The 12324-nt window shown below is 45.0% G+C and overlaps 1 pseudogene; it reads right to left on the bottom strand.

Moving 5' to 3' along the window:
• The window catches only part of LOC137341921 (breakpoint cluster region protein-like), a 743894-nt pseudogene that overhangs the window by 170359 nt on the left and 561211 nt on the right, over nt 1–12324 (bottom strand).

The following is a 12324-nucleotide window of genomic DNA, read 5'->3' as shown; positions in this document are numbered from 1 at the left end:
TGTAACTTCTATGATTCTATGATTCTATGTTGTTTTTTGAAGTGTAATCACTGTTCTAATGTCGGGAAATGTGGCAGCCAATTTGTGCACAGCAATGTCCCACAAACAGCAATTAAAAAAAAATAATCATCTGTTTTTTTAGGTGTTGGTTGAGCGATAAATATCAGCCAGGACACCGGGCAGAACTCTCCTGCTCTTCTTCAAAATAGTGCCATGGGATCTTTTACGTTCACCTGAGAGGACAGTCAGGGCCTCAGTTTAACGTCTCATCCGAAAGATGGCACCTCCGACACTGGAGTGTCAGCCTAGATTTTGTGTTTATGTCTCTGGAGTGGGTCTTGAACATATGACCTTCTGACTCAGGGCACGGTGATCCAAGTGCGTGTCTGTGTATCTCTTTTTTTAACCGGAGAAATTACTCACCATGGCAAATGGCTCAAATACCAAAGGAAACAACTTCAAAACTACGATGTTAGAAGTAAGAAGGCTAATCGTAATGTGGAGAGTGTTACTGGAGAAAGCCACTGAAATGAACTGTTTCTGGAGAGAGAAAGGGTTGAGGGAGATGAGAAGGTGGGACCGATCCAGCAATACGTTGGGCCATTGGTTCTAATGGCTATCCCCTGTTCCTAAAAATTCTTACGATGTAAGGAGGGGCTCAACACTAAAATAAAATGAACAAAACCCACTTAAAACCTAGCTTTAAAAAATTTTGAATTAAGACATTGTCTCTCCAATAACATTTAGTTATACTTGCATAATTAAAAGTTTTGTGTCTATAATGTATTGTATTTTTACAAGATTGTAATATTGTATTGAACTTATAACATTGCTAATGAGTCCGTGCTACCAAGTTAAACCCAGACCAAAAAAGGCTTTTTAAGCTTTCTGTATATGAAAAAAAAATTTCAACATTATTTCCTTCTTTTTAGAATTTTTTTGTCTTGTGTAACCATGTCCAATTCTATTCAGCTCCCCTGCCCTGCCTGACCTGATCACAGCCCAATCTCCGCCCAATCTGACACCAACTCAATCTGGTGTCTTCCAGTAACCATGACTCCAAATTGCACCTTTCAGCCTCCCCACTATTGCTCCCTGGCCAACAGTTTAATGTTCCAAGCGCCCGTGAGTGCGAGACCTGATAGCATGTGACTTTCTGCTGTATGACTTTCTCCAATTCACAGCTGGATTCCTATGTACCTCAGTATGGCAAAAGCATGAAAGCTAAATACTGATCTTTCTCAAATTACGAAGCACTGAATATTTCTCTGCATGAATAAAATTGAAGAGAGCCAGCTGAAAAAGGACACAGAAAGAATGAAAGAGAAAAAGAGAGGGATATAGAAAGAATTAGAGGGATGACAACAGAAACAGTTATGGAATGAGACTGTTTTGTCCATAATGACCAATGAGTTACATTGTAGTATACACGAACAATGGCAAATTATTGTCCTAAGATAAAGATGGAATATTAGCTTTCACAATAGTCCAGTGGGTAAAGGCATCATCAGGTGTAGCACTAAGACATAGGTTTGATTCCTGGTCACCACTCTCAGCCAAGACCACAATTCTAAGTGCTACAATTGGCCCGTCACTGCTGGGCTACACAGGGTGAACATCTTGGAGTTTCTGCTCCTAATTGCTATCCTGGGAATCTACTGGAAAGTGGGCGTAGGATGAGAACAGGACCAGATTTGGTTGTGAGGCCCTCCACAGTTTAAAAGCCTACTTACACAAGATTTACATATGAAAAAGTGCCATTTGGGTAAGATACTAGAATATTGCTGGTATGTATGGAACTGTACACAAACAAGAATCAACACCTGCAGGATTGAAGAGGAAAAATTGGGGAGAAGGGCTCACAAGACCTAATATTGTAGTGATGGTGTGTTCATGGTCAGCCTTCAAAAATAAAACACGAAAAAAGGAAACAAAATAACCCAACAAGAAACTGCACATTATAATAATGTAACAGACTATCTAAATCCCTTGATTAGATTACTGACTTCCAATCACTCCCCGGTACCCACATATATTATATATAAAATCTACCTGAGCCCCTCAATTAGATTACCACGTCAGAATCTTTTCCAGACATCCATTATTTTTTATTTATTAGCATTTGTAATTTAAAATTGATTCATTTTCCAGATGTCCCAAGACAGAATCATGTGTATTATAAAACTAGCAGAGAGAGCTCTATATTCAGAAACTTAAAAGGCTTTAAGCATGAGCAACAGTAAATGCTTATTGACTTACTTGATATTTGTTTGAATCCAGTGGCTGAGTGGACTATTACATTCAGGAACCCATAGAGACCGGGAGATTCATCATCTGTGGGCAGCAATGTGACAGAGCAGTGAATTGCATGGTCAGGAGCAGACAGCTGCACCACTGTAATTAGCTCTCATCTTTCATCATTATTATTACTTCAATAAATAAACCCATTTGGTGAGATTGGTTTGCCCAGTCAGATTGATTAAAAAGCCACCTGTCAAAAGTAGCTAGTTCTTTTCAGAGAGTTTAATTAAACATAAAGTGCACCAGGATTAACCACCTGCTGACAATGCGACAGACAACTGTACAACAAAGGATCAGAAATATTTATGAATCTTACACCAGAATCATTTTCAGGATGTGTGTGCAATGCATGTGGATTTCTATCATCCATTCTTAAATGAAAATATCAATTCTGTGTATCACAGGGTTTCACACATTACACTTTAAAAACATTGCACAGCCACAAGTGTTTACACTTCTCCTGTTGAATAACAACAAAAACATAATATAGAATCACAGAAGGAGGCCATGTGGCCCATCGAGTCCATGCTGGCTCTCTGCAAGAACAATCCAGCTCGTCCCACTCCCCCACCCTTCCCCCGTAGCCCTGCAAATTTTTTCTTTTCAAGTACTTCTCCAGTTCCCTTTCGAAGGCCATGATTGAATCTGCCTCCACCGCCCCCTCGGGCCGTGCATTCCAGATCCTAACCACTCGCTGGGTAAAAAAGATTTTCCTCATGTCACCTTTGGCTCTTTTGCCAATCACCTGAAATCTGTCTCCTCTGGGTCTCAATCAGTTTCTCTCCACCTACTCTGTCCACATCCTTCATGATTTTGAATGCCTCGATCAAATCTCCTGTCAACATTCCCTGCTCTAACGAGAACAAAGCCAGCTTCTCCACGGAACCGAAGTCCCTCATCCCTGGAATCATTCTCGGAAATCTTTTCTGCACCCTCGCTGAGGCCTTCACATCCTTCCCAAACTGCGGTGCCCAGAATTGGAAACAATACTCCAGTTGTGGCCGAACCAATGGTCACAGAATCGGTAAATTTACAGCACAGAAGGAGGCCATTCAGCCAATCGTGTCCACGCTGGCCGAAAATGAGCCACCCCACCTAATCCCACTTTCCAGCACTTGGTCCATAGCCCTGTAGGTTACGGCACTTCAGGAGCACATCCAGGCATCCATGAGGCACTGTGGACCATCAGCAGCAGCAGAATTGTATTCCAGCACAATCTGTAACCTCATGGCCCGGCATATTCCTCACTCTACCATTACCAACAAGCCAGGGGATCAGCCCTGGTTCAATGAGGAGTGTAGAAGAGCATGCCAGGAGCAGCACCAGGCGTACCTAAAAATGAGGTGCCAACCTGGTGAAGCGACAACTCAGGACTACATGCATGCTAAACAGCAGAAGCAACATGCTATAGACAGAGCTAAGCGATTACACAACCAACGGATCAGATCAAAGCTCTGCAGTCCTGCCACATCCAGTCGTGAATGGTGGTGGACAATTAAACAACTAACGGGAGGAGGAGGCTCTGCAAACATCCCCATTCTCAATGATGGCGGAGTCCAGCACGTGAGTGCAAAAGACAAGGCTGAAGCGTTTGCAACCATCTTCAGCCAGAAGTGCCGAGTGGATGATCCATCTCAGCCTCCTCCCGATATCCCCACCATCACGGAAGCCAGTCTTCAGCCAATTCGATTCACTCCACGTGATATCAAGAAACGGCTGAGTGCACTGGATACAGCAAAGGCTATGGGCCCCGACAACATCCCAGCTGCAGTGCTGAAGACTTGTGCTCCAGAACTAGCTGCGCCTCTAGCCAAGCTGTTCCAGTACAGCTACAACACTGGCATCTACCCGACAATGTGGAAAATTGCCCAGGTATGTCCTGTCCACAAAAAGCAGGACAAATCCAATCCGGCCAATTACCGCCCCATCAGTCTACTCTCAATCATCAGCAAAGTGATGGAAGGTGTCGTCGACAGTGCTATCAAGCGGCACTTACTCACCAATAACCTGCTCACCGATGTTCAGTTTGGGTTCCGCCAGGACCACTCGGCTCCAGACCTCATTACAGCCTTGGTCCAAACATGGACAAAAGAGCTGAATTCCAGAGGTGAGGTGAGAGTGACTGCCCTTGACATCAAGGCAGCATTTGACCAAGTGTGGCACCAAGGAGCCCTAGTAAAATTGAAGTCCATGGGAATCAGTGGCTGGAGTCATACCTAGCACAAAGGAAGATGGTAGTGGTTGTTAGAGGCCAATCATCTCAGCCCCAGGGCATTGCTGCAGGAGTTCCTCAGGGCAGTGTCCTTGGCCCAACCATCTTCAGCTGCTTCATCAATGACCTTCCCTCCATCATAAGGTCAGAAATGGGGATGTTCGCTGATGACTGCACAGTGTTCAGTTCCATTCGCAACCCCTCAGATAATGAAGCAGTCCGAGCCCGCATGCAGCAAGACCTGGACAACATCCAGGCTTGGGCTCATAAGTGGCAAGTAACATTCGCGCCAGATAAGTGCCAGGCAATGACCATCTCCAACAAGAGAAAGTCTAACCACCTCCCCTTGACATTCAACGGCATTACCATCGCCGAATCCCCCACCATCAACATCCTGGGGGTCACCATTGACCAGAAACTGAACTGGACCAGCCATATAAATACTGTGGCTACGAGAGCAGGTCAGAGGCTGGGTGTTCTGCGGCGAGTGACTCACCTCCTGACTCCCCAAAGCCTTTCCACCATCTACAAGGCACAAGTCAGGAGTGTGATGGAATACTCTCCACTTGCCTGGATGAGTGCAGCTCCAACAACACTCAAGAAGCTCGACACCATCCAAGATAAAGCAGCCCGCTTGATTGGCACCCCATCCATCACCCTAAACATTCACTCCCTTCACCACCGGCGCACTGTGGCTGCAGTGTGTACCATCCACAGGATGCACTGCAGCAACTCGCCAAGGCTTCTTCGACAGCACCTCCCAAACCCGCGACCTCTACCACCTAGAAGGACAAGAGCAGCAGGCACCACCTGCACGTTCCCCTCCAAGTCACACACCATCCCGACTTGGAAATATATCGCCGTTCCTTCATCGTCGCTGGGTCAAAATCCTGGAATTCCCTTCCTAACAGCACTGTGGGAGAACCGTCACCACACGGACTGCAGCGGTTCAAGAAGGCGGCTCACCACCACCTTCTCGAGGGCAATTAGGGATGGGCAATCCCATCGTTCACCTGACGAAGGGGGAAGCCTCCGAAAGCTTGTGAATTTAAAATAAAATTGCTGGACTATAAGTTGGTGTTGTAAAATTGTTTACAATTGTCAACCCCAGTCCATCACCGGCATCTCCACATCATGACTTATATTCTATGCCTCGGCTAATAAAGGAAAGTATTCCATATACCTGTCCTGCTACCTTCAGGGATCTGTGGAAATCCACTCCAAGGTCCCTCTGTTCCTCTACACCTTCCAGTATTCTCACATTTATAGTGTATTCCCTTGCCTTGTTTGTCCTCCCCAAATGCATTACCTCACACTTCTCTGGATTGAATTCCATTTGCCACTTTTTTGCCCACCTGACCAGTCCATTGATATCTTCCTGCTGTCTGCAGCTTTCCTCCTCACTATCAACCACACGGCCAATTTTTGTATCATCTGCAAACTTCTTAATCATGCCCCCTACATTTAAGTTCAAATCATTGATATATATCACAAAAATCAAGGGACCTAGTACTGAGCCCTGCGGAATCCCACTGGAAACAGCCTTCCAGTTACAAAAACACACCCGTCGACCATTACCCTTTGCTTCCTGCCACTGAGCCAATTTTGGATTCAACTTGCCACTTTCCCTTGGATCTCGTGGGCTTGTATTTTTTTGACCAGTCTGCCATGTGGGACCTTGTCAAAAGCCTTGCTAAAATCCATGTAGATTACATCAAATACACTACCCTCATCGACCCTCCTTGTTACCGCCTGAAAAAATTCAATCAAGTCAGTGAGATATGACCTTCCCTTAACAAATCCATGCTGACTGTCCTTGATTACTCCGTGCCTTTCTAAGTGACGGTTTATGCTGTCCCTCAGAATTGATTCCAATAATTTGCCCACCAACGTTAGACTGACTGGCCTAAAATTACTCGATCTATCCCTCGCTCCCTTTTTAAACCATGGTACGACGTTAGCAGTCCTCCAATCCTCCGGCACCACGCCTGTATCCAGTGAGGATTGGAAAATTATGGTCAGAGCCTCCGCTATTTCTTCCCTTGCTTCTTTTAACAGCCTGGGATACATTTCATCCTGGCCTGGCGATTTATCTACTTTCAAAGATACTAATTCTCTTAATACTTCCCCTCTCAATAAGTTTATCCCATTCAATATTACACACTCCTCCTCCTTAATTACAATGTCTGCATCGTCCCTCTCTTTTGTGAAGACAGATGCAAAGTATTCATTAAGAACCATACCCACATCTGCCGCCTCCACACATCGGTTACCTTTTTGGTCTCTAATAGGTCCTACTCTTTCCTTAGTTATCCTCTTGCTCTTAATGTATTTATAAAACATCTTTGGGGTTTCCTTGCCAGTACTTTTTCATGCCCTCTTTTTGCTTTCCTAATTTCCTTTTTAATTTCACCCCTGTGCTTTTTATACTCCTCTAGGCTTTCTGTAGTATTGAGTTCTTGGTATCTGACTTAAGCTTTCCTTTCTTGCCTTATCTTATCCTGTCTGCTCCTTGACATCCAGGAGGCTCTAGATTTGGCAGCCCCACTCTTTTTCTTTGTGGGGACATGTTTGTTCTGCACCCTCACTGTCTCTCCCTTGAATGTCTCCCACTGCTCTGACACTGATTTACCTTCAAGTAGCTGTTTCCAGTCCACTTTTGATGAATCACTTCTTGGCTTAGTAAAATTGGCCTTTCCCCAATTGAGGACTTTTACTCCTGTTCTATCTTTGTCCTTTTCCATAACTATGTTAAAACTAACTGAATTATGATCACTACCACCAAAATGCTCTCCCACTGATACTCCTTCCACCTGCCCAGCTTCATTCCCTAAAACTAAATCCAGAACTGCCCCCTCTCTTGTTGGGTTTGCTCAGAAATTTCTCCTGAATGTAATTTAAGAATTTTGCACCCTCCAGATCCTTCACACTATTTCTGTCCCAGTTAATATTAGGGTTGTTGAAATCCCCTACTATTACTGTCCTACTCTTCTTGTGCTTCTCAGAAATTTGCCGACATATTTGTTCTTCTATCTCCCTTGGACTATTTGGGGGCCATTAGTACACTCCTAGTAATGTGACTGCCCCTTTTTTATTCTTTAGCTCAACCCATATGGCCTCATTTGATGATCCTTCTAACATATCATCCATCCTCACAGCTATAAAGGTTCATCATCCTTGCTTTTGTACTCTATGCCTCTATTTATAAAGCCCAGGATCCCGTATGCTTTTTTAACCGCTTTCTCAACCTGCCCTGCCGCCTTCAACGACCTGTGCACATATACTCCCAGATCTCTCTGTTCCTGCATCCCCTTTAGAATTGTACCCTTTAGTTTATATTGCCTCGCCTCGTTCTTCCTACCAAAATGTATCACTTCACATGGATAAAACAGATCCACTGACTAATGCTTTGAGGATCTTTGTTCTTTGCTTTCTACAAAATGTTGGTCAATGGGGCAGAATGCAATCACCTTCAATGTAGATGTACAGAAGTATTTCAGGGCCTCTCTTTTCTTTTGCACATACAGGCCATATATATCCAACAGATTCTCTTCCAGCCAGGGCGACAGGATTTACTGATGCTGTCGAAGTTCCTTCTTGATTGGTGGTCTTCCTTCTCATAAATAGTAAAACTGTGCTTCTGTGCTGAACGTCATCTGCATCAACATCCTAGCTGAAAATTGCTAAAACTCTGCAACTGAGGTAAATGGATTTGGTGGCAAGCAATCTTTGAACTTAAATCAATTCTAGGTTTCAAAAACACAAGAGGTCACTGCTGACGTTCTGTGCCTCTACCTGGTGGAATCACCATTCAATGGGGTGATGGTATGTGACCATGCTGTGTTCAGGAGCATACAATCAATGATGGTCAGAAAAAGACCCTCGAGTCCATCCAGCCTGCCCCACACAATTGTGATACCTTGTACTTCACAATATATAAACTCTCTGCCCCACCCAAAACCATGTGATCTCCTGGGAAAGCACAGTGGCAATACTGTTAGAGGACCCTGAGATGAGCTTCCGACCACATATCCTCCATCACAAAGACCGCCTACTTCCACCTCCGTAACACCGCCCATTACCGTCCCTGCCTCAGTTCATCTGCTGCTGAAATCCTCATCCATGACCTTGTTATCTCTAGACTCGACTATTCCAATGCTCTCCTGGCCGGCCTCTCATCTTCCACTCTCCATAAACTTGAGCTCATCCAAAACTCTGCTGCCTGTATCCTAACTCGCACCAAGTCCCGTTCACCCATCACCCCTGGTGCTCGCTGACCTACATTGGCTCCCGCTCGCGGAACGCCTTGATTTTAAAATCCTTGTTTTCAAATCCCTCCATAGCCTCGCCCCTCCCTATCTCTGTAACCTCTTCCAGCCCTACAACTCTCTGAGATCTCTGTGCACCCCCAATTTTAATTGCTCTACCATTGGCGACCGTGCCTTCAGCTGCCTAGGCCCGAAGCTCTGGAATTCTCTCCCTAAACCTCTCCGCCTCTCTCTACTTATCAAGACATTCCTTAAAACCTGCCTCTTTGACCAAGCTTTTGGACACTGTTCTAATATCTCCTTATGTGGCTTGGTGTCAAATTTTGTTTGATAATGCTCCTGTAACTTCTGATTTTATAGTGAGAAGAATGGAATAATTAACAAAATAACACTCCCATTCTACAAAATAGATAAATCAAAGCAATGGCTTACATACAACAATTGTAAACAATTTTACAACACCAAGTTATAGTCCAGCAATTTTATTTTAAATTCACAAGCTTTCGGAGGCTTCCTCCTTCCTCAGGTGAACGTTTGTTGGAAATGAAATCCTCGAAATGAAATCGCATTTATAATTCACGGAACAATGCTTGGTGATTACAGACAGTTTTTTCAACTGTCCGTTGCCAAGGCAATCAGTGTGCAGACAGACAGGTGTTACCTGCAAGGTCTCCGAATATACAAATCACCAAAAAAAAACAACAAACAAAAAAAAACAGAGATAGAGAGGTAGAAACATAGAAAAGACAGCAACTGACCCGTTATATTAAAAACAGATAACATTTGTTCGCTGGTGGGGTAACGTGTAGCGTGACATGAACCCAAGATCCCATACAACAGAATGATAGGACAGCCTGCAATTCCCTAAACACCAACTTCTTGTTCCTACCAACAACAGCATCAAAAGATATCCAGCATTAAATAAACTTATTTTACATTACAATGTAAGATGGCGTAATATTGTCTATAACATCTATCTGCAGAATAAAATTCAGCTGTTATTCGGGTTTCTTCCCTCCTTTTTTTTTTTGGAGAACTTGCCAGGCCACACATCAAGGTCAAGAGGGCAAAACTCCACCTTTGTCACTCATAAGGCAGGCATTTCTCCACAGCTGCAACGCTGATAACTGAAAACTCAGAATGTAGATGAAATCACAGATACAAATCCCAGCTACTCCATTACGTATGTACTGGAACTGCAACCTGTTGTGTAGTTCTTAATGGAGCTTTCTGTCTGGTCTGAATCATTAGCACATTGTTTGGACTCTCGCCTAATAGTGATTACCTTGTACAAGAGATAGATACATGGTAATGTTAACCAGGGCCAGAGCGGACTCCTGGACTCGTGTTGATCTCCACCTTGTACAAGAGATAGATACATGGTAACGTTAACCAGGGCCAGAGCGGACTCCTGGACTCGTGTTGATCTCCTAAGGGGGTCGCAGAAAAATTTTCCCGCCCAAATTAGCCTGGGATTTTATCTGATTTTTTGTCTCTCCCAAAAGATGACATAGATTCTGGGTGGGGTGGGGAGTGTATGTATTGTGATGCATAAGGCATTACAACAGTACAGGAGAGGCTGGATGGAGCAGTGTGTTTCTCCTATACGTCATTTTTGTATGATCATGTGTACAATCGTGTTGTGAAAAGTCAGATATACTCACGTCATGCTAATAGCAGGCAGAATGTCAGTAGTCCTATCAGTAACACGCTGATCCAAATTATATAATCATTCACAATGCAAAAATCAAACAATGTTGTGTGAATGCTCTTCAGGTCTGTCTTCTCAGGCTATTTTGTATTACAGCATGGCTTTGACCTCAGGTGATAACACATGCCTCTATTGCTGGAATATGGGATTAGAGTAGACAGGGCTGATGGCCGGCGCGGACACGATGGGCCGAAGGGCCTCTATCCGTGCTGTATGACTCTATGACTCTATGACTCTATCTATGCCCTTGGCACCCACATTAGGGTGGTTGCAGCATGTGGAACATCTTCCTATCAGGACAATCTGGGATTTTCAGAATTTGTCCCAGCTTCTTCACTGTCCCACATGTTGGTTTTATTTAATTTGGATCCTTTTAAGCACCTATTGCTCTAACACCAGTTCTGAACAGGTGCCAATAATACTTTTTCTGCAAAATGTCAAACCCATCTGGTTCACTAACCCCCTTTAGGAAAGGAAACCTGCCGCCCTGACCCGGTCTGGCCTATATGTGACTCCAGACCCACAGCAATGTGATTGATTCTTAATCACCCTCTGAAATGGCCAAGCAAGCCACTCAGTTGTACAATCTCGCTACGAAAAGTCATAATAAGAATAAAACCGGACGGACCAGCCGGCATCGGACCACCAGGCACCGGACACGACAACAGCAAACCAAGCCCAGTCGACCCTGCAATGTCCTCCTCAATAACATCTGGGGACTTGTGCCAAAATTGGGAGAGCTGTCCCACAGACTCGTCGAGCAACAGCCTGACATAGCCATACTCACAGAATAATACCTTTCAGCCAACATCCCAGACTCCTCCATCACCATCCCTGGGTATGTCCTGTCCCACGGGCAGGACAGACCCACCAGAGGTGGCGGTACAGTGATATACAGTCAGGCGGGAGTGGCCCTGGGAGTCCTCAACATTGACTCCAGACCCCATGAAATCTCATGGCATCAGGTCAAACATGGGCAAGGAAACCTCCTGCTGATTACCACCTACCGTCCTCCCTCAGCTGATGAATCAGTCCTCCTCCATGTTGAGCACCACTGAGAGGAAGCACTAAGGGTAGCAAGGGCACAGAATGTACTCTGGATGGGGGACTTCAACATCCATCACCAAGAGTGGCTCGGTAGCACCACGACTGACCGAGCTGGCCGATTCCTGAAGGACATAGCTGCCAGACTGGGCCTGCGGCAGGTGGTGAGCAAACCAACACAAGGGAAAAACTTACTTGACCTCGTCCTCACCAATCTACCTGTCGCAGACGCGTCTGTCCATGATAGTATTGGTAGGAGTGACCACCGCACAGTCCTTGTGGAGACGAAGTCCCGTCTTCGTACTGAGGACACCATCCAACGTGTTGTGTGGCACTACCATTGTGCTAAATGGGATAGATTCAGAACAGATCTAGCAGCTCAAAACTGGGTATCCATGAGGCACTGTGGGCCATCAGCAGCAGGATTGTATTCCAGCACAATCTGTCACCTCATGGCCCGGCATATTCCTCACTCTACCATTACCAACAAGCCAAGGGATCAACCCTGGTTCAATGAGGAGTCTAGAAGAGCATGCCAGGAGCAGCACCAGGCGTACCTAGGAATGAGGTGCCAACCTGGTGAAGCTACAACACAGGACTACATGCATGCTAAACAGCGGAAGCAACATGCTATAGACAGAGCTAAGCGATTCCACAACGAACAGATCAGATCAAAGCTCTGCAGTCCTGCCATATCCAGTCGTGATTGGTGGTGGACAGTTAAACAACTAACGGGAGGAGGAGGCTTTGTAATCATCCCCATCCTCAATGATGGCAGAGTCCAGCAC

Source organism: Heptranchias perlo, chromosome 25 (genome assembly GCF_035084215.1).
Source record: "Heptranchias perlo isolate sHepPer1 chromosome 25, sHepPer1.hap1, whole genome shotgun sequence".
NCBI lineage: Eukaryota > Metazoa > Chordata > Chondrichthyes > Hexanchiformes > Hexanchidae > Heptranchias > Heptranchias perlo.
The sequence above is the reverse complement of the archived record's forward strand: the minus strand, read 5'-3'. Positions and strand labels throughout refer to the sequence as shown.